General features: G+C 43.5%; 15 non-coding genes and 2 pseudogenes across 15 annotated transcripts; all 17 read left to right on the top strand.

The window, feature by feature from the left end:
- Nucleotides 1-358: 358 nt before the first annotated feature.
- On the top strand, nt 359-477 carry LOC136742270 (5S ribosomal RNA). Its single transcript, XR_010814889.1, has one exon. It is a non-coding gene; the product is annotated as a 5S ribosomal RNA (ribosomal RNA).
- A 1,055-nt stretch (nt 478-1,532) lies between these two features.
- LOC136742193 (5S ribosomal RNA) lies at nt 1,533-1,651 on the top strand. The gene has a single exon (XR_010814818.1). It is a non-coding gene; the product is annotated as a 5S ribosomal RNA (ribosomal RNA).
- A 1,055-nt stretch (nt 1,652-2,706) lies between these two features.
- LOC136742159 (5S ribosomal RNA) lies at nt 2,707-2,825 on the top strand. Its single transcript, XR_010814784.1, has one exon. It is a non-coding gene; the product is annotated as a 5S ribosomal RNA (ribosomal RNA).
- Nucleotides 2,826-3,880: 1,055 nt separating this feature from the next.
- Nucleotides 3,881-3,999, top strand: LOC136741938 (5S ribosomal RNA). Its single transcript, XR_010814574.1, has one exon. It is a non-coding gene; the product is annotated as a 5S ribosomal RNA (ribosomal RNA).
- Nucleotides 4,000-5,054: 1,055 nt separating this feature from the next.
- LOC136742084 (5S ribosomal RNA) lies at nt 5,055-5,173 on the top strand. Its single transcript, XR_010814714.1, has one exon. It is a non-coding gene; the product is annotated as a 5S ribosomal RNA (ribosomal RNA).
- Nucleotides 5,174-6,239: 1,066 nt separating this feature from the next.
- LOC136742021 (5S ribosomal RNA) lies at nt 6,240-6,358 on the top strand. Its single transcript, XR_010814654.1, has one exon. It is a non-coding gene; the product is annotated as a 5S ribosomal RNA (ribosomal RNA).
- A 1,066-nt stretch (nt 6,359-7,424) lies between these two features.
- LOC136741982 (5S ribosomal RNA) lies at nt 7,425-7,543 on the top strand. The gene has a single exon (XR_010814617.1). It is a non-coding gene; the product is annotated as a 5S ribosomal RNA (ribosomal RNA).
- Nucleotides 7,544-8,609: 1,066 nt separating this feature from the next.
- On the top strand, nt 8,610-8,718 carry LOC136742303 (uncharacterized; annotated as a pseudogene).
- Nucleotides 8,719-9,773: 1,055 nt separating this feature from the next.
- On the top strand, nt 9,774-9,892 carry LOC136742063 (5S ribosomal RNA). The gene has a single exon (XR_010814694.1). It is a non-coding gene; the product is annotated as a 5S ribosomal RNA (ribosomal RNA).
- A 1,066-nt stretch (nt 9,893-10,958) lies between these two features.
- On the top strand, nt 10,959-11,067 carry LOC136742278 (uncharacterized; annotated as a pseudogene).
- Nucleotides 11,068-12,133: 1,066 nt separating this feature from the next.
- LOC136742182 (5S ribosomal RNA) lies at nt 12,134-12,252 on the top strand. The gene has a single exon (XR_010814807.1). It is a non-coding gene; the product is annotated as a 5S ribosomal RNA (ribosomal RNA).
- Nucleotides 12,253-13,307: 1,055 nt separating this feature from the next.
- Nucleotides 13,308-13,426, top strand: LOC136741937 (5S ribosomal RNA). The gene has a single exon (XR_010814573.1). It is a non-coding gene; the product is annotated as a 5S ribosomal RNA (ribosomal RNA).
- Nucleotides 13,427-14,492: 1,066 nt separating this feature from the next.
- LOC136741936 (5S ribosomal RNA) lies at nt 14,493-14,611 on the top strand. The gene has a single exon (XR_010814572.1). It is a non-coding gene; the product is annotated as a 5S ribosomal RNA (ribosomal RNA).
- A 1,055-nt stretch (nt 14,612-15,666) lies between these two features.
- Nucleotides 15,667-15,785, top strand: LOC136742015 (5S ribosomal RNA). Its single transcript, XR_010814648.1, has one exon. It is a non-coding gene; the product is annotated as a 5S ribosomal RNA (ribosomal RNA).
- Nucleotides 15,786-16,843: 1,058 nt separating this feature from the next.
- Nucleotides 16,844-16,962, top strand: LOC136742284 (5S ribosomal RNA). Its single transcript, XR_010814896.1, has one exon. It is a non-coding gene; the product is annotated as a 5S ribosomal RNA (ribosomal RNA).
- A 1,055-nt stretch (nt 16,963-18,017) lies between these two features.
- On the top strand, nt 18,018-18,136 carry LOC136742173 (5S ribosomal RNA). Its single transcript, XR_010814798.1, has one exon. It is a non-coding gene; the product is annotated as a 5S ribosomal RNA (ribosomal RNA).
- A 1,055-nt stretch (nt 18,137-19,191) lies between these two features.
- Nucleotides 19,192-19,310, top strand: LOC136742172 (5S ribosomal RNA). Its single transcript, XR_010814797.1, has one exon. It is a non-coding gene; the product is annotated as a 5S ribosomal RNA (ribosomal RNA).
- Nucleotides 19,311-19,870: the final 560 nt, after the last annotated feature.

Below are 19,870 nucleotides of genomic sequence, written 5' to 3'. Positions count from 1 at the left end.
TATGCATCATAGTGATGCAACCTCCTTTCAGTTTCATACTGCATGTCAATTGAAATCCTTACTGAAATGCACACCTTCTCAAGATTGCGCTTGACTGGCGTGTCAGGCACTCAATTACAGCTGTTTTATCAAGACAATGTGTTCGTTTTGTAATATATAGTTCCGGTCTGGTGTGGCACCCCAGCTAACGCACAACGTTGCCACAATGTTGCCACAACGTGGCGTGTTAGCAGGGACTGTCTGCGGCGCGCTGGTGTGTCCCAGGCTTTAGAGAAGAGAGACAGTTCAACTGTAAGTATGAACGGCAGAAACGGATATTGCCTTCCCTTTAAGTAGAGCGTCAGGGACAGCCTTCCTGGCTTACGGCCCTACTAGCCTGAATACGCCCGATCTCGTCCGATCTCGGAAGCTAAGCAGGCTCGTTCCTGGTCAGTACTTGCATGGGAGACCGCCTGGGAATACCAGGTGCTGTAAGCTTTTGCATCTTTTACACACCAGAGGGCGACAAATCACGAGTTTTAACTTTGGATACACGCAATTTCATCATTATTTCAGATTTGACTACCCCAAATACACAGGCATACAATAGATCTTGTTCTCCAACGTAAACGGTCCCTAGTAACTAGGGTACATTCGTAAATAAATTGAGCATCATGGCTAGAAGTGACTAAATGTTGCCTAATCTTTCTCATCGAGAAATGACACAATTACAGCAACACAAAAAGGAACTCCACCGGACAAAGTTCAGTGCTCACAAGGAGCCTCATTCAACACACACGGTTCCATTCCCATTCATGCAAAGCACGAAAGTGTAAAACTTGGGAACATACTTGAGAGCAAAGATCACATTCAATCTCATTCAAGGCACGGATGTGAATGCAACGGGATGAAATTACTGAAATGATGCCTGCCCTCGAACTGTGATGATGGACTACCCGACTCGCCAATAATATTGGGTTCTGGTGTATTGAAATACAGGAGCTGCTGGATTTGTGTGTTTTCTTACCCCCTCACCATAGTTTGTCAAATGTTTAAACAACTGAACTTATATTCAAGGTTTGTTTCTCTTCATATGTTTTACTGGTTTACATTTGTCTCAGCAACCTGTTGAATGATTCTTCTGCTTTCAAAGCAAAATGACAACAGGATGAATGCACACACTTGAAAATACAATACATGCAATGTTATGCATCATAGTGATGCAACCTCCTTTCAGTTTCATACTGCATGTCAATTGAAATCCTTACTGAAATGCACACCTTCTCAAGATTGCGCTTGACTGGCGTGTCAGGCACTCAATTACAGCTGTTTTATCAAGAGAATGTGTTCGTTTTGTAATATATAGTTCCGGTCTGGTGTGGCACCCCAGCTAACGCACAACGTTGCCACAACGTTTCGTGTTAGCAGGGACTGTCTGCGGCGCGCTGGTGTGTCCCGGACTTTAGAGTAGAGAGACAGTTCAACTGCAAGTATGAGCGGCAGAAACGGATATTGCCTTCCCTTTATGTAGAGCATCAGGGACAGCCTGCCCGGCTTACGGCCATACTAGCCTGAATACGCCCGATCTCGTCCGATCTCGGAAGCTAAGCAGGCTCCGGCCTGGTCAGTACTTGGATGGGAGACTGCCTGGGAATACCAGGTGCTGTAAGCTTTTCCATCTTTTACACACCAGAGGGCGACAAATCACGAGTTTTAACTTTGGATACACGCAATTTCATCATTATTTCAGATTTGACTTCCCCAAATACACAGGCATACAATAGATCTTGTTCTCCAACGTAAACGGTCCCTAGTAACTAGGGTACATTCGTAAATAAATTGAGCATCATGGCTAGAAGTGACTAAATGTTGCCTAATCTTTCTCATCGAGAAATGACACAATTACAGCAACACAAAAAGGAACTCCACCGGACAAAGTTCAGTGCTCACAAGGAGCCTCATTCAACACACACGGTTCCATTCCCATTCATGCAAAGCACGAAAGTGTAAAACTTGGGAACATACTTGAGAGCAAAGATCACATTCAATCTCATTCAAGGCACGGATGTGAATGCAACGGGATGAAATTACTGAAATGATGCCTGCCCTCGAACTGTGATGATGGACTACCCGACTCGCCAATAATATTGGGTTCTGGTGTATTGAAATACAGGAGCTGCTGGATTTGTGTGTTTTCTTACCCCCTCACCATAGTTTGTCAAATGTTTAAACAACTGAACTTATATTCAAGGTTTGTTTCTCTTCATATGTTTTACTGGTTTACATTTGTCTCAGCAACCTGTTGAATGATTCTTCTGCTTTCAAAACAAAATGACAACAGGATGAATGCACACACTTGAAAATACAATACATGCAATGTTTTGCATCATAGTGAAGCAACCTCCTTTCAGTTTCATACTGCATGTCAATTGAAATCCTTACTAAAATGCACACCTTCTCAAGATTGCGCTTTACTGGCGTGTCAGGAACTCAATTACAGCTGTATTATCAAGACAATGTGTTCGTTTTGTAAAATATAGTTCCGGTCTGGTGTGGCACCCCAGCTAACGCACAACGTTGCCACAACGTTTCGTGTTAGCAGGGACTGTCTGCGGCGCGCTGGTGTGTCCCGGACTTTAGAGTAGAGAGACAGTTCAACAGCAAGTATGAGCGACAGAAACGGATATTGCCTTCCCTTTAAGTAGAGCGTCAGGGACAGCTTCCCTGGCTTACGGCCATACTAGCCTGAATACGCCCGATCTCGTCCGATCTTGGAAGCTAAGCAGGCTCGGGCCTGGTCAGTACTTGGATGGGAGACCGCCTGGGAATACCAGGTGCTGTAAGTTTTTGCATCTTTTACACACCAGAGGGCAACAAATCACGAGTTTTAACTTTGGATACACGCAATTTCATCATTATTTCAGATTTGACTTCCCCAAATACACAGGCATACAATAGATCTTGTTCTCCAACGTAAACGGTCCCTAGTAACTAGGGTACATTCGTAAATAAATTGAGCATCATGGCTAGAAGTGACTAAATGTTGCCTAATCTTTCTCATCGAGAAATGACACAATTACAGCAACACAGAAAGGAACTCCACCGGACAAAGTTCAGTGCTCACAAGGAGCCTCATTCAACACACACGGTTCCATTCCCATTCATGCAAAGCACGAAAGTGTAAAACTTGGGAACATACTTGAGAGCAAAGATCACATTCAATCTCATTCAAGGCACGGATGTGAATGCAACGGGATGAAATTACTGAAATGATGCCTGCCCTCGAACTGTGATGATGGACTACCCGACTCGCCAATAATATTGGGTTCTGGTGTATTGAAATACAGGAGCTGCTGGATTTGTGTGTTTTCTTACCCCCTCACCATAGTTTGTCAAATGTTTATACAACTGAACTTATATTCAAGGTTTGTTTCTCTTCATATGTTTTACTGGTTTACATTTGTCTCATCAACCTGTTGAATGATTCTTCTGCTTTCAAAACAAAATGACAACAGGATGAATGCACACACTTGAAAATACAATACATGCAATGTTATGCATCATAGTGATGCAACCTCCTTTCAGTTTCATACTGCATGTCAATTGAAATCCTTACTGAAATGCACACCTTCTCAAGATTGCGCTTGACTGGCGTGTCAGGCACTCAATTACAGCTGTTTTATCAAGACAATGTGTTCGTTTTGTAAAATATAGTTCCGGTCTGGTGTGGCACCCCAGCTAACGCACAACGTTGCCACAACGTTTCGTGTTAGCAGGGACTGTCTGCGGCGCGCTGGTGTGTCCCGGACTTTAGAGTAGAGAGACAGTTCAACTGCAAGTATGAGCGGCAGAAACGGATATTGCCTTCCCTTTAAGTAGAGCGTCAGGGACAGCTTCCCCGGCTTACGGCCATACTAGCCTGAATACGCCCGATCTCGTCCGATCTCGGAAGCTAAGCAGGCTCGGGCCTGGTCAGTACTTGGATGGGAGACCGCCTGGGAATACCAGGTGCTGTAAGCTTTTGCATCTTTTACACACCAGAGGGCGACAAATCACGAGTTTTAACTTTGGATACACGCAATTTCATCATTATTTCAGATTTGACTTCCCCAAATACACAGGCATACAATAGATCTTGTTCTCCAACGTAAACGGTCCCTAGTAACTAGGGTACATTCGTAAATAAATTCAGCATCATGGCTAGAAGTGACTAAATGTTGCCTAATCTTTCTCATCGAGAAATGACACAATTACAGCAACACAAAAAGGAACTCCACCGGACAAAGTTCAGTGCTCACAAGGAGCCTCATTCAACACACACGGTTCCATTCCCATTCATGCAAAGCACGAAAGTGTAAAACTTGGGAACATACTTGAGAGCAAAGATCACATTCAATCTCATTCAAGGCACGGATGTGAATGCAACGGGATGAAATTACTGAAATGATGCCTGCCCTCGAACTGTTATGATGGACTACCCGACTCGCCAATAATATTGGGTTCTGGTGTATTGAAATACAGGAGCTGCTGGATTTGTGTGTTTTCTTACCCCCTCACCATAGTTTGTCAAATGTTTAAACAACTGAACTTATATTCAAGGTTTGTTTCTCTTCATATGTTTTACTGGTTTACATTTGTCTCAGCAACCTGTTGAATGATTCTTCTGCTTTCAAAACAAAATGACAACAGGATGAATGCACACACTTGAAAATACAATACATGCAATGTTATGCATCATAGTGATGCAACCTCCTTTCAGTTTCATACTGCATGTCAATTGAAATCCTTACTGAAATGCACACCTTCTCAAGATTGCGCTTGACTGGCGTGTCAGGCACTCAATTACAGCTGTATTATCAAGACAATGTGTTCGTTTTGTAAAATATAGTTCCGGTCTGGTGTGGCACCCCAGTTAACGCACAACGTTGCCACAACGTTTCGTGTTAGCAGGGACTGTCTGCGGCGCGCTGGTGTGTCCCGGACTTTAGAGTAGAGAGACAGTTCAACTGCAAGTATGAGCGGCAGAAACGGATATTGCCTTCCCTTTAAGTAGAGCATCAGGGACAGCCTCCCCGGCTTACGGCCATACTAGCCTGAATACGCCCGATCTCGTCCGATCTCGGAAGCTAAGCAGGCTCCGGCCTGGTCAGTACTTGGATGGGAGACCGCCTGGGAATACCAGGTGCTGTAAGCTTTTGCATCTTTTACACACCAGAGGGCGACAAATCACGAGTTTTAACTTTGGATACACGCAATTTCATCATTATTTCAGATTTGACTTCCCCAAATACACAGGCATACAATAGATCTTGTTCTCCAATGTAAACGGTCCCTAGTAACTAGGGTACATTCGTAAATAAATTGAGCATCATGGCTAGAAGTGACTAAATGTTGCCTAATCTTTCTCATCGAGAAATGACACAATTACAGCAACACAAAAAGGAACTCCACCGGACAAAGTTCAGTGCTCACAAGGAGCCTCATTCAACACACACGGTTCCATTCCCATTCATGCAAAGCACGAAAGTGTAAAACTTGGGAACATACTTGAGAGCAAAGATCACATTCAATCTCATTCAAGGCACGGATGTGAATGCAACGGGATGAAATTACTGAAATGATGCCTGCCCTCGAACTGTGATGATGGACTACCCGACTCGCCAATAATATTGGGTTCTGGTGTATTGAAATACAGGAGCTGCTGGATTTGTGTGTTTTCTTACCCCCTCACCATAGTTTGTCAAATGTTTAAACAACTGAACTTATATTCAAGGTTTGTTTCTCTTCATATGTTTTACTGGTTTACATTTGTCTCAGCAACCTGTTGAATGATTCTTCTGCTTTCAAAACAAAATGACAACAGGATGAATGCACACACTTGAAAATACAATACATGCAATGTTATGCATCATAGTGATGCAACCTCCTTTCAGTTTCATACTGCATGTCAATTGAAATCCTTACTGAAATGCACACCTTCTCAAGATTGCGCTTGACTGGCGTGTCAGGCACTCAATTACAGCTGTTTTATCAAGACAATGTGTTCGTTTTGTAAAATATAGTTCCGGTCTGGTGTGGCACCCCAGCTAACGCACAACGTTGCCACAACGTTGCCACAACGTGGCGTGTTAGCAGGGACTGTCTGCGGCGCACTGGTGTGTCCCGGGCTTTAGAGTAGAGAGACAGTTCAACTGTAAGTATGAACGGCAGAAAAGGATATTGCCTTCCCTTTAAGTAGAGCGTCAGGGACAGCCTCCCTGGCTTACGGCCATACTAGCCTGAATACGCCCGATCTCGTCCGATCTCGGAAGCTAAGCAGGCTCTGGCCTGGTCAGTACTTGGATGGGAGACCGCCTGGGAATACCAGGTGCTGTAAGCTTTTGCATCTTTTACACACCAGAGGGCGACAAATCACGAGTTTTAACTTTGGATACACGCAATTTCATCATTATTTCAGATTTGACTTCCCCAAATACACAGGCATACAATAGATCTTGTTCTCCAACGTAAACGGTCCCTAGTAACTAGGGTACATTCGTAAATAAATTGAGCATCATGGCTAGAAGTGACTAAATGTTGCCTAATCTTTCTCATCGAGAAATGACACAATTACAGCAACACAAAAAGGAACTCCACTGGACAAAGTTCAGTGCTCACAAGGAGCCTCATTCAACACACACGGTTCCATTCCCATTCATGCAAAGCACGAAAGTGTAAAACTTGGGAACATACTTGAGAGCAAAGATCACATTCAATCTCATTCAAGGCACGGATGTGAATGCAACGGGATGAAATTACTGAAATGATGCCTGCCCTCGAACTGTGATGATGGACTACCCGACTCGCCAATAATATTGGGTTCTGGTGTATTGAAATACAGGAGCTGCTGGATTTGTGTGTTTTCTTACCCCCTCACCATAGTTTGTCAAATGTTTATACAACTGAACTTATATTCAAGGTTTGTTTCTCTTCATATGTTTTACTGGTTTACATTTGTCTCAGCAACCTGTTGAATGATTCTTCTGCTTTCAAAACAAAATGACAACAGGATGAATGCACACACTTGAAAATACAATACATGCAATGTTATGCATCATAGTGATGCAACCTCCTTTCAGTTTCATACTGCATGTCAATTGAAATCCTTACTGAAATGCACACCTTCTCAAGATTGCGCTTGACTGGCGTGTCAGGCACTCAATTACAGCTGTTTTATCAAGACAATGTGTTCGTTTTGTAAAATATAGTTCCGGTCTGGTGTGGCACCCCAGCTAACGCACAACGTTGCCACAATGTTGCCACAACGTGGCGTGTTAGCAGGGACTGTCTGCGGCGCGCTGGTGTGTCCCGGGCTTTAGAGTAGAGAGACAGTTCAACTGTAAGTATGAACGGCAGAAACGGATATTGCCTTCCCTTTAAGTAGAGCGTCAGGGACAGCCTCCCTGGCTTACGGCCATACTAGCCTGAATACGCCCGATCTCGTCCGATCTCGGAAGCTAAGCAGGCTCGGGCCTGGTCAGTACTTGGATGGGAGACCGCCTGGGAATACCTGGTGCTGTAAGCTTTTGCATCTTTTACACACCAGAGGGCGACAAATCACGAGTTTTAACTTTGGATACACGCAATTTCATCATTATTTCAGATTTGACTTCCCCAAATACACAGGCATACAATAGATCTTGTTCTCCAACGTAAACGGTCCCTAGTAACTAGGGTACATTCGTAAATAAATTGAGCATCATGGCTAGAAGTGACTAAATGTTGCCTAATCTTTCTCATCGAGAAATGACACAATTACAGCAACACAAAAAGGAACTCCACCGGACAAAGTTCAGTGCTCACAAGGAGCCTCATTCAACACACACGGTTCCATTCCCATTCATGCAAAGCACGAAAGTGTAAAACTTGGGAACATACTTGAGAGCAAAGATCACATTCAATCTCATTCAAGGCACGGATGTGAATGCAACGGGATGAAATTACTGAAATGATGCCTGCCCTCGAACTGTGATGATGGACTACCCGACTCGCCAATAATATTGGGTTCTGGTGTATTGAAATACAGGAGCTGCTGGATTTGTGTGTTTTCTTACCCCCTCACCATAGTTTGTCAAATGTTTAAACAACTGAACTTATATTCAAGGTATGTTTCTCTTCATATGTTTTACTGGTTTACATTTGTCTCAGCAACCTGTTGAATGATTCTTCTGCTTTCAAAACAAAATGACAACAGGATGAATGCACACACTTGAAAATACAATACATGCAATGTTATGCATCATAGTGATGCAACCTCCTTTCAGTTTCATACTGCATGTCAATTGAAATCCTTACTGAAATGCACACCTTCTCAAGATTGCGCTTGACTGGCGTGTCAGGCACGCAATTACAGCTGTTTTATCAAGACAATGTGTTCGTTTTGTAATATATAGTTCCGGTCTGGTGTGGCACCCCAGCTAACGCACAACGTTGCCACAATGTTGCCACAATGTGGCATGTAAGCAGGGACTGGCTGCAGCGCGCTGGTGTGTCCCGGGCTTTAGAGTAGAGAGACAGTTCAACTGCAAGTATGAGCGGCAGAAACGGATATTGCCGTCCCTTTAAGTAGAGCGTCAGGGACAGCCTTCCTGGCTTACGGCCATACTAGCCTGAATACGCCCGATCTCGGAAGCTAAGCAGGCTCGTGCCTGGTCAGTACTTGGATGGGAGACAGCCTGGGAATACCAGGTGCTGTAAGCTTTTGCATCTTTTACACACCAAAGGGCGACAAATCACGAGTTTTAACTTTGGATACACGCAATTTCATCATTATTTCAGATTTGACTTCCCCAAATACACAGGCATACAATAGATCTTGTTCTCCAACGTAAACGGTCCCTAGTAACTAGGGTACATTCGTAAATAAATTGAGCATCATGGCTAGAAGTGACTAAATGTTGCCTAATCTTTCTCATCGAGAAATGACACAATTACAGCAACACAAAAAGGAACTCCACCGGACAAAGTTCAGTGCTCACAAGGAGCCTCATTCAACACACACGGTTCCATTCCCATTCATGCAAAGCACGAAAGTGTAAAACTTGGGAACATACTTGAGAGCAAAGATCACATTCAATCTCATTCAAGGCACGGATGTGAATGCAACGGGATGAAATTACTGAAATGATGCCTGCCCTCGAACTGTGATGATGGACTACCCGACTCGCCAATAATATTGGGTTCTGGTGTATTGAAATACAGGAGCTGCTGGATTTGTGTGTTTTCTTACCCCCTCACCATAGTTTGTCAAATGTTTAAACAACTGAACTTATATTCAAGGTTTGTTTCTCTTCATATGTTTTACTGGTTTACATTTGTCTCAGCAACCTGTTGAATGATTCTTCTGCTTTCAAAACAAAATGACAACAGGATGAATGCACACACTTGAAAATACAATACATGCAATGTTATGCATCATAGTGATGCAACCTCCTTTCAGTTTCATACTGCATGTCAATTGAAATCCTTACTGAAATGCACACCTTCTCAAGATTGCGCTTGACTGGCATGTCAGGCACTCAATTACAGCTGTATTATCAAGACAATGTGTTCGTTTTGTAAAATATAGTTCCGGTCTGGTGTGGCACCCCAGCTAACGCACAACGTTGCCACAACGTTTCGTGTTAGCAGGGACTGTCTGCGGCGCGCTGGTGTGTCCCGGACTTTAGAGTAGAGAGACAGTTCAACTGCAAGTATGAGCGGCAGAAACGGATATTGCCTTCCCTTTAAGTAGAGCGTCAGGGACAGCTTCCCTGGCTTACGGCCATACTAGCCTGAATACGCCCGATTTCGTCCGATCTCGGAAGCTAAGCAGGCTCGGGCCTGGTCAGTACTTGGATGGGAGACCGCCTGGGAATACCAGGTGCTGTAAGCTTTTGCATCTTTTACACACCAGAGGGCGACAAATCACGAGTTTTAACTTTGGATACACGCAATTTCATCATTATTTCAGATTTGACTTCCCCAAATACACAGGCATACAATAGATCTTGTTCTCCAACGTAAACGGTCCCTAGTAACTAGGGTACATTCGTAAATAAATTGAGCATCATGGCTAGAAGTGACTAAATGTTGCCTAATCTTTCTCATCGAGAAATGACACAATTACAGCAACACAAAAAGGAACTCCACCGGACAAAGTTCAGTGCTCACAAGGAGCCTCATTCAACACACACGGTTCCATTCCCATTCATGCAAAGCACGAAAGTGTAAAACTTGGGAACATACTTGAGAGCAAAGATCACATTCAATCTCATTCAAGGCACGGATGTGAATGCAACGGGATGAAATTACTGAAATGATGCCTGCCCTCGAACTGTGATGATGGACTACCCGACTCGCCAATAATATTGGGTTCTGGTGTATTGAAATACAGGAGCTGCTGGATTTGTGTGTTTTCTTACCCCCTCACCATAGTTTGTCAAATGTTTAAACAACTGAACTTATATTCAAGGTATGTTTCTCTTCATATGTTTTACTGGTTTACATTTGTCTCAGCAACCTGTTGAATGATTCTTCTGCTTTCAAAACAAAATGACAACAGGATGAATGCACACACTTGAAAATACAATACATGCAATGTTATGCATCATAGTGATGCAACCTCCTTTCAGTTTCATACTGCATGTCAATTGAAATCCTTACTGAAATGCACACCTTCTCAAGATTGCGCTTGACTGGCGTGTCAGGCACGCAATTACAGCTGTTTTATCAAGACAATGTGTTCGTTTTGTAATATATAGTTCCGGTCTGGTGTGGCACCCCAGCTAACGCACAACGTTGCCACAATGTTGCCACAACGTGGCATGTAAGAAGGGACTGGCTGCAGCGCGCTGGTGTGTCCCGGGCTTTAGAGTAGAGAGACAGTTCAACTGCAAGTATGAGCGGCAGAAACGGATATTGCCTTCCCTTTAAGTAGAGCGTCAGGGACAGCTTCCCTGGCTTACGGCCATACTAGCCTGAATACGCCCGATCTCGGAAGCTAAGCAGGCTCGGGCCTGGTCAGTACTTGGATGGGAGACCGCCTGGGAATACCAGGTGCTGTAAGCTTTTGCATCTTTTACACACCAGAGGGCGACAAATCACGAGTTTTAACTTTGGATACACGCAATTTCATCATTATTTCAGATTTGACTTCCCCAAATACACAGGCATACAATAGATCTTGTTCTCCAACGTAAACGGTCCCTAGTAACTAGGGTACATTCGTAAATAAATTGAGCATCATGGCTAGAAGTGACTAAATGTTGCCTAATCTTTCTCATCGAGAAATGACACAATTACAGCAACACAAAAAGGAACTCCACCGGACAAAGTTCAGTGCTCACAAGGAGCCTCATTCAACACACACGGTTCCATTCCCATTCATGCAAAGCACGAAAGTGTAAAACTTGGGAACATACTTGAGAGCAAAGATCACATTCAATCTCATTCAAGGCACGGATGTGAATGCAACGGGATGAAATTACTGAAATGATGCCTGCCCTCGAACTGTGATGATGGACTACCCGACTCGCCAATAATATTGGGTTCTGGTGTATTGAAATACAGGAGCTGCTGGATTTGTGTGTTTTCTTACCCCCTCACCATAGTTTGTCAAATGTTTAAACAACTGAACTTATATTCAAGGTTTGTTTCTCTTCATATGTTTTACTGGTTTACATTTGTCTCAGCAACCTGTTGAATGATTCTTCTGCTTTCAAAACAAAATGACAACAGGATGAATGCACACACTTGAAAATACAATACATGCAATGTTATGCATCATAGTGATGCAACCTCCTTTCAGTTTCATACTGCATGTCAATTGAAATCCTTACTGAAATGCACACCTTCTCAAGATTGCGCTTGACTGGCGTGTCAGGCACTCAATTACAGCTGTTTTATCAAGAGAATGTGTTCGTTTTGTAATATATAGTTCCGGTCTGGTGTGGCACCCCAGCTAACGCACAACGTTGCCACAATGTTGCCACAACGTGGCGTGTTAGCAGGGACTGTCTGCGGCGCGCTGGTGTGTCCCGGGCTTTAGAGTAGAGAGACAGTTCAACTGCAAGTATGAACGGCAGAAACGGATATTGCCTTCCCTTTAAGTAGAGCGTCAGGGACAGCCTCCCTGGCTTACGGCCATACTAGCCTGAATACGCCCGATCTCGTCCGATCTCGGAAGCTAAGCAGGCTCGGGCCTGGTCAGTACTTGGATGGGAGAGCGCCTGGGAATACCAGGTGCTGTAAGCTTTTGCATCTTTTACACACCAGAGGGCGACAAATCACGAGTTTTAACTTTGGATACACGCAATTTCATCATTATTTCAGATTTGACTTCCCCAAATACACAGGCATACAATAGATCTTGTTCTCCAACGTAAACGGTCCCTAGTAACTAGGGTACATTCGTAAATAAATTGAGCATCATGGCTAGAAGTGACTAAATGTTGCCTAATCTTTCTCATCGAGAAATGACACAATTACAGCAACACAAAAAGGAACTCCACCGGACAATGTTCAGTGCTCACAAGGAGCTTCATTCAACACACACGGCTCCATTCCCATTCATGCAAATCACGAAAGTGTAAAACTTGGGAACATACTTGAGAGCAAAGATCACATTCAATCTCATTCAAGGCACGGATGTGAATGCAACGGGATGAAATTACTGAAATGATGCCTGCCCTCGAACTGTGATGATGGACTACCCGACTCGCCAATAATATTGGGTTCTGGTGTATTGAAATACAGGAGCTGCTGGATTTGTGTGTTTTCTTACCCCCTCACCATAGTTTGTCAAATGTTTAAACAACTGAACTTATATTCAAGGTTTGTTTCTCTTCATATGTTTTACTGGTTTACATTTGTCTCAGCAACCTGTTGAATGATTCTTCTGCTTTCAAAACAAAATGACAACAGGATGAATGCACACACTTGAAAATACAATACATGCAATGTTATGCATCATAGTGATGCAACCTCCTTTCAGTTTCATACTGCATGTCAATTGAAATCCTTACTGAAATGCACACCTTCTCAAGATTGCGCTTGACTGGCGTGTCAGGCACTCAATTACAGCTGTTTTATCAAGACAATGTGTTCGTTTTGTAATATATAGTTCCGGTCTGGTGTGGCACCCCAGCTAACGCACAACGTTGCCACAACGTTTCGTGTTAGCAGGGACTGTCTGCGGCGCGCTGGTGTGTCCCGGACTTTAGAGTAGAGAGACAGTTCAATTGCAAGTATGAGCGGAAGAAACGGATATTGCCTTCCCTTTAAGTAGAGCGTCAGGGACAGCCTCCCTGGCTTACGGCCATACTAGCCTGAATACGCCCGATCTCGTCCGATCTCGGAAGCTAAGCAGGCTCGGGCCTGGTCAGTACTTGGATGGGAGACCGCCTGGGAATACCAGGTGCTGTAAGCTTTTGCATCTTTTACACACCAGAGGGCGACAAATCACGAGTTTTAACTTTGGATACACGCAATTTCATCATTATTTCAGATTTGACTTCCCCAAATACACAGGCATAGAATAGATCTTGTTCTCCAACGTAAACGATCCCTAGTAACTAGTGTACATTCGTAAATAAATTGAGCATCATGGCTAGAAGTGACTAAATGTTGCCTAATCTTTCTCATCGAGAAATGACACAATTACAGCAACACAAAAAGGAACTCCACCGGACAAAGTTCAGTGCTCACAAGGAGCCTAATTCAACACACACGGTTCCATTCCCATTCATGCAAAGCACGAAAGTGTAAAACTTGGGAAAATACTTGAGAGCAAAGATCACATTCAATCTCATTCAAGGCACGGATGTGAATGCAACGGGATGAAATTACTGAAATGATGCCTGCCCTCGAACTGTGATGATGGACTACCCGACTCGCCAATAATATTGGGTTCTGGTGTATTGAAATACAGGAGCTGCTGGATTTGTGTGTTTTCTTACCCCCTCACCATAGTTTGTCAAATGTTTAAACAACTGAACTTATATTCAAGGTTTGTTTCTCTTCATATGTTTTACTGGTTTACATTTGTCTCAGCAACCTGTTGAATGATTCTTCTGCTTTCAAAACAAAATGACAACAGGATGAATGCACACACTTGAAAATACAATACATGCAATGTTATGCATCATAGTGATGCAACCTCCTTTCAGTTTCATACTGCATGTCAATTGAAATCCTTACTGAAATGCACACCTTCTCAAGATTGCGCTTGACTGGCGTGTCAGGCACTCAATTACAGCTGTTTTATCAAGAGAATGTGTTCGTTTTGTAATATATAGTTCCGGTCTGGTGTGGCACCCCAGCTAACGCACAACGTTGCCACAATGTTGCCACAACGTGGCGTGTTAGCAGGGACTGTCTGCGGCGTGCTGGTGTGTCCCGGGCTTTAGAGTAGAGAGACAGTTCAACTGTAAGTATGAACGGCAGAAACGGATATTGCCTTCCCTTTAAGTAGAGCGTCAGGGACAGCCTCCCTGGCTTACGGCCATACTAGCCTGAATACGCCCGATCTCGTCCGATCTCGGAAGCTAAGCAGGCTCGGGCCTGGTCAGTACTTGGATGGGAGACCGCCTGGGAATACCAGGTGCTGTAAGCTTTTGCATCTTTTACACACCAGAGGGCGACAAATCACAAGTTTTAACTTTGGATACACGCAATTTCATCATTATTTCAGATTTGACTTCCCCAAATACACAGGCATACAATAGATCTTGTTCTCCAACGTAAACGGTCCCTAGTAACTAGGGTACATTCGTAAATAAATTGAGCATCATGGCTAGAAGTGACTAAATGTTGCCTAATCTTTCTCATCGAGAAATGACACAATTACAGCAACACAAAAAGGAACTCCACCGGACAAAGTTCAGTGCTCACAAGGAGCTTCATTCAACACACACGGTTCCATTCCCATTCATGCAAAGCACGAAAGTGTAAAACTTGGGAACATACTTGAGAGCAAAGATCACATTCAATCTCATTCAAGGCACGGATGTGAATGCAACGGGATGAAATTACTGAAATGATGCCTGCCCTCGAACTGTGATGATGGACTACCCGACTCGCCAATAATATTGGGTTCTGGTGTATTGAAATACAGGAGCTGCTGGATTTGTGTGTTTTCTTACCCCCTCACCATAGTTTGTCAAATGTTTAAACAACTGAACTTATATTCAAGGTTTGTTTCTCTTCATATGTTTTACTGGTTTACATTTGTCTCAGCAACCTGTTGAATGATTCTTCTGCTTTCAAAACAAAATGACAACAGGATGAATGCACACACTTGAAAATACAATACATGCAATGTTATGCATCATAGTGATGCAACCTCCTTTCAGTTTCATACTGCATGTCAATTGAAATCCTTACTGAAATGCACACCTTCTCAAGATTGCGCTTGACTGGCGTGTCAGGCACTCAATTACAGCTGTTTTATCAAGACAATGTGTTCGTTTTGTAAAATATAGTTCCGGTCTGGTGTGGCACCCCAGCTAACGCACAACGTTGCCACAACGTTTCGTGTTAGCAGGGACTGTCTGCAGCGTGCTGGTGTGTCCCGGACTTTAGAGTAGAGAGACAGTTCAACTGCAAGTATGAGCGGCAGAAACGGATATTGCCTTCCCTTTAAGTAGAGGGTCAAGGACAGCCTCCCTTGCTTACGGCCATACTAGCCTGAATACGCCCGATCTCGTCCGATCTCGGAAGCCAAGCAGGCTCGGGCCTGGTCAGTACTTGGATGGGAGACCACCTGGGAATACCAGGTGCTGTAAGCTTTTGCATCTTTTACACACCAGAGGGCGACAAATCACGAGTTTTAACTTTGGATACACGCAATTTCATCATTATTTCAGATTTTACTTCCCCAAATACACAGGCATACAATAGATCTTGTTCTCCAACGTAAACGGTCCCTAGTAACTAGGGTACATTCGTAAATAAATTGAGCATCATGGCTAGAAGTGACTAAATGTTGCCTAATCTTTCTCATCGAGAAATGACACAATTACAGCAACACAAAAAGGAACTCCACCGGACAAAGTTCAGTGCTCACAAGGAGCCTCATTCAACACACACGGTTCCATTCCCATTCATGCAAAGCACGAAAGTGTAAAACTTGGGAACATACTTGAGAGCAAAGATCACATTCAATCTCATTCAAGGCACGGATGTGAATGCAACGGGATGAAATTACTGAAATGATGCCTGCCCTCGAACTGTGATGATGGACTACCCGACTCGCCAATAATATTGGGTTCTGGTGTATTGAAATACAGGAGCTGCTGGATTTGTGTGTTTTCTTACCCCCTCACCATAGTTTGTCAAATGTTTAAACAACTGAACTTATATTCAAGGTTTGTTTCTCTTCATATGTTTTACTGGTTTACATTTGTCTCAGCAACCTCAGCAAAAATGATTCTTCTACTTTCAAAACAAAATGACAACAGGATGAATGCACACACTTGAAAATACAATACATGCAATGTTATGCATCATAGTGATGCAACCTCCTTTCAGTTTCATACTGCATGTCAATTGAAATCCTTACTGAAATGCACACCTTCTCAAGATTGCGCTTGACTGGCGTGTCAGGCACTCAATTACAGCTGTATTATCAAGACAATGTGTTCGTTTTGTAAAATATAGTTCCGGTCTGGTGTGGCACCCCAGCTAACGCACAATGTTGCCACAACGTGGCGTGTTAGCAGGGACTGTCTGCGGCGCGCTGCTGTGTCCCGGGCTTTAGAGTAGAGAGACAGTTCAACTGCAAGTATGAACGGCAGAAACGGATATTTCCTTCCCTTTAAGTAGAGCGTCAGGGACAGCCTCCCTGACTTACGGCCATACTATCCTGAATATGCCCGATCTCGTCCGATCTCGGAAGCCAAGCAGGCTCGGGCCTGGTCAGTACTTGGATGGGAGACCGCCTGGGAATACCAGGTGCTGTAACCTCTTGCACCTTTTACACACCAGAGGGCGACAAATCACGAGTTTTAACTTTGGATACACACAATTTCATCATTATTTCAGATTTTACTTCCCCAAATACACAGGCATAAAATAGATCTTGTTCTCCAACGTAAACGGTCCCTAGTAACTAGCGTACATTCGTAAATAAATTGAGCATCATGGCTAGAAGTGACTAAATGTTGCCTAATCTTTCTCATCAAGAAATGACACAATTACAGCAACACAAAAAGGAACTCCACCGGACAAAATTCAGTGCTCACAAGGAGCCTCATTCAACACACTCGGTTCCATTCCCATTCATGCAAAGCACGAAAGTGTAAAACTTGGGAACATACTTGAGAGCAAAGATCACATTCAATCTCATTCAAGGCACGGATGTGAATGCAACGGGATGAAATTACTGAAATGATGCCTGCCCTCGAACTGTGATGATGGACTACCCGACTCGCCAATAATATTGGGTTCTGGTGTATTGAAATACAGGAGCTGCTGGATTTGTGTGTTTTCTTACCCCCTCACCATAGTTTGTCAAATGTTTAAACAACTGAACTTATATTCAAGGTTTGTTTCTCTTCATATGTTTTACTGGTTTACATTTGTCTCAGCAACCTGTTGAATGATTCTTCTGCTTTCAAAACAAAATGACAACAGGATGAATGCACACACTTGAAAATACAATACATGCAATGTTATGCATCATAGTGATGCAACCTCCTTTCAGTTTCATACTGCATGTCAATTGAAATCCTTACTGAAATGCACACCTTCTCAAGATTGCGCTTGACTGGCGTGTCAGGCACTCAATTACAGCTGTTTTATCAAGACAATGTGTTCGTTTTGTAAAATATAGTTCCGGTCTGGTGTGGCACCCCAGCTAACGCACAACGTTGCCACAACGTTTCGTGTTAGCAGGGACTGTCTGCGGCGCGCTGGTGTGTCCCGGACTTTAGAGTAGAGAGACAGTTCAACTGCAAGTATGAGCGGCAGAAACGGATATTGCCTTCCCTTTAAGTAGAGCGTCAGGGACACCCTCCCTGGCTTACGGCCATACTAGTCTGAATACGCACGATCTCGTCCGATCTCGGAAGCTAAGCAGGCTCAGGCCTGGACAGTACTTGGATGGGAGACCGCCTGGGAATACCAGGTGCTGTAAGCTTTTGCATCTTTTACACAACAGAGGGCGACAAATCACGAGTTTTAACTTTGGATACACGCAATTTCATCATTATTTCAGATTTGACTTCCCCAAATACACAGGCATACAATAGATCTTGTTCTCCAACGTAAACGGTCCCTAGTAACTAGGGTATATTCATAAATAAATTGAGCATCATGGCTAGAAGTGACTAAATGTTGCCTAATCTTTCTCATCGAGAAATGACACAATTACAGCAACACAAAAAGGAACTCCACCGGACAAAGTTCAGTGCTCACAAGGAGCCTCATTCAACACACACGGTTCCATTCCCATTCATGCAAAGCACGAAAGTGTAAAACTTGGGAACATACTTGAGAGCAAAGATCACATTCAATCTCATTCAAGGCACGGATGTGAATGCAACGGGATGAAATTACTGAAATGATGCCTGCCCTCGAACTGTGATGATGGACTACCCGACTCGCCAATAATATTGGTTTCTGGTGTATTGAAATACAGGAGCTGCTGGATTTGTGTGTTTTCTTACCCCCTCACCATAGTTTGTCAAATGTTTAAACAACTGAACTTATATTCAAGGTTTGTTTCTCTTCATATGTTTTACTGGTTTACATTTGTCTCAGCAACCTGTTGAATGATTCTTCTGCTTTCAAAACAAAATGACAACAGGATGAATGCACACACTTGAAAATACACTACATGCAATGTTATGCATCATAGTGATGCAACCTCCTTTCAGTTTCATACTGCATGTCAATTGAAATCCTTACTGAAATGCACACCTTCTCAAGATTGCGCTTGACTGGCGTGTCAGGCACTCAATTACAGCTGTTTTATCAAGACAATGTGTTCGTTTTGTAAAATATAGTTCCGGTCTGGTGTGGCACCCCAGCTAACGCACAACGTTGCCACAACGTTTCGTGTTAGCAGGGACTGTCTGCGGCGCGCTGGTGTGTCCCGGACTTTAGAGTAGAGAGACAGTTCAACTGCAAGTATGAGCGGCAGAAACGGATATTGCCTTCCCTTTAAGTAGAGCGTCAGGGACACCCTCCCTGGCTTACGGCCATACTAGTCTGAATACGCACGATCTCGTCCGATCTCGGAAGCTAAGCAGGCTCAGGCCTGGACAGTACTTGGATGGGAGACCGCCTGGGAATACCAGGTGCTGTAAGCTTTTGCATCTTTTACACAACAGAGGGCGACAAATCACGAGTTTTAACTTTGGATACACGCAATTTCATCATTATTTCAGATTTGACTTCCCCAAATACACAGGCATACAATAGATCTTGTTCTCCAACGTAAACGGTCCCTAGTAACTAGGGTATATTCATAAATAAATTGAGCATCATGGCTAGAAGTGACTAAATGTTGCCTAATCTTTCTCATCGAGAAATGACACAATTACAGCAACACAAAAAGGAACTCCACCGGACAAAGTTCAGTGCTCACAAGGAGCCTCATTCAACACACACGGTTCCATTCCCATTCATGCAAAGCACGAAAGTGTAAAACTTGGGAACATACTTGAGAGCAAAGATCACATTCAATCTCATTCAAGGCACGGATGTGAATGCAACGGGATGAAATTACTGAAATGATGCCTGCCCTCGAACTGTGATGATGGACTACCCGACTCGCCAATAATATTGGGTTCTGGTGTATTGAAATACAGGAGCTGCTGGATTTGTGTGTTTTCTTAACCCCTCACCATAGTTTGTCAAATGTTTAAAC

Source organism: Amia ocellicauda, unplaced genomic scaffold (assembly GCF_036373705.1).
Source record: "Amia ocellicauda isolate fAmiCal2 unplaced genomic scaffold, fAmiCal2.hap1 HAP1_SCAFFOLD_73, whole genome shotgun sequence".
Lineage (NCBI taxonomy): Eukaryota > Metazoa > Chordata > Actinopteri > Amiiformes > Amiidae > Amia > Amia ocellicauda.
Note: the sequence above shows the minus strand (reverse complement) of the source record. Positions and strands in the feature narration are given on the sequence as shown.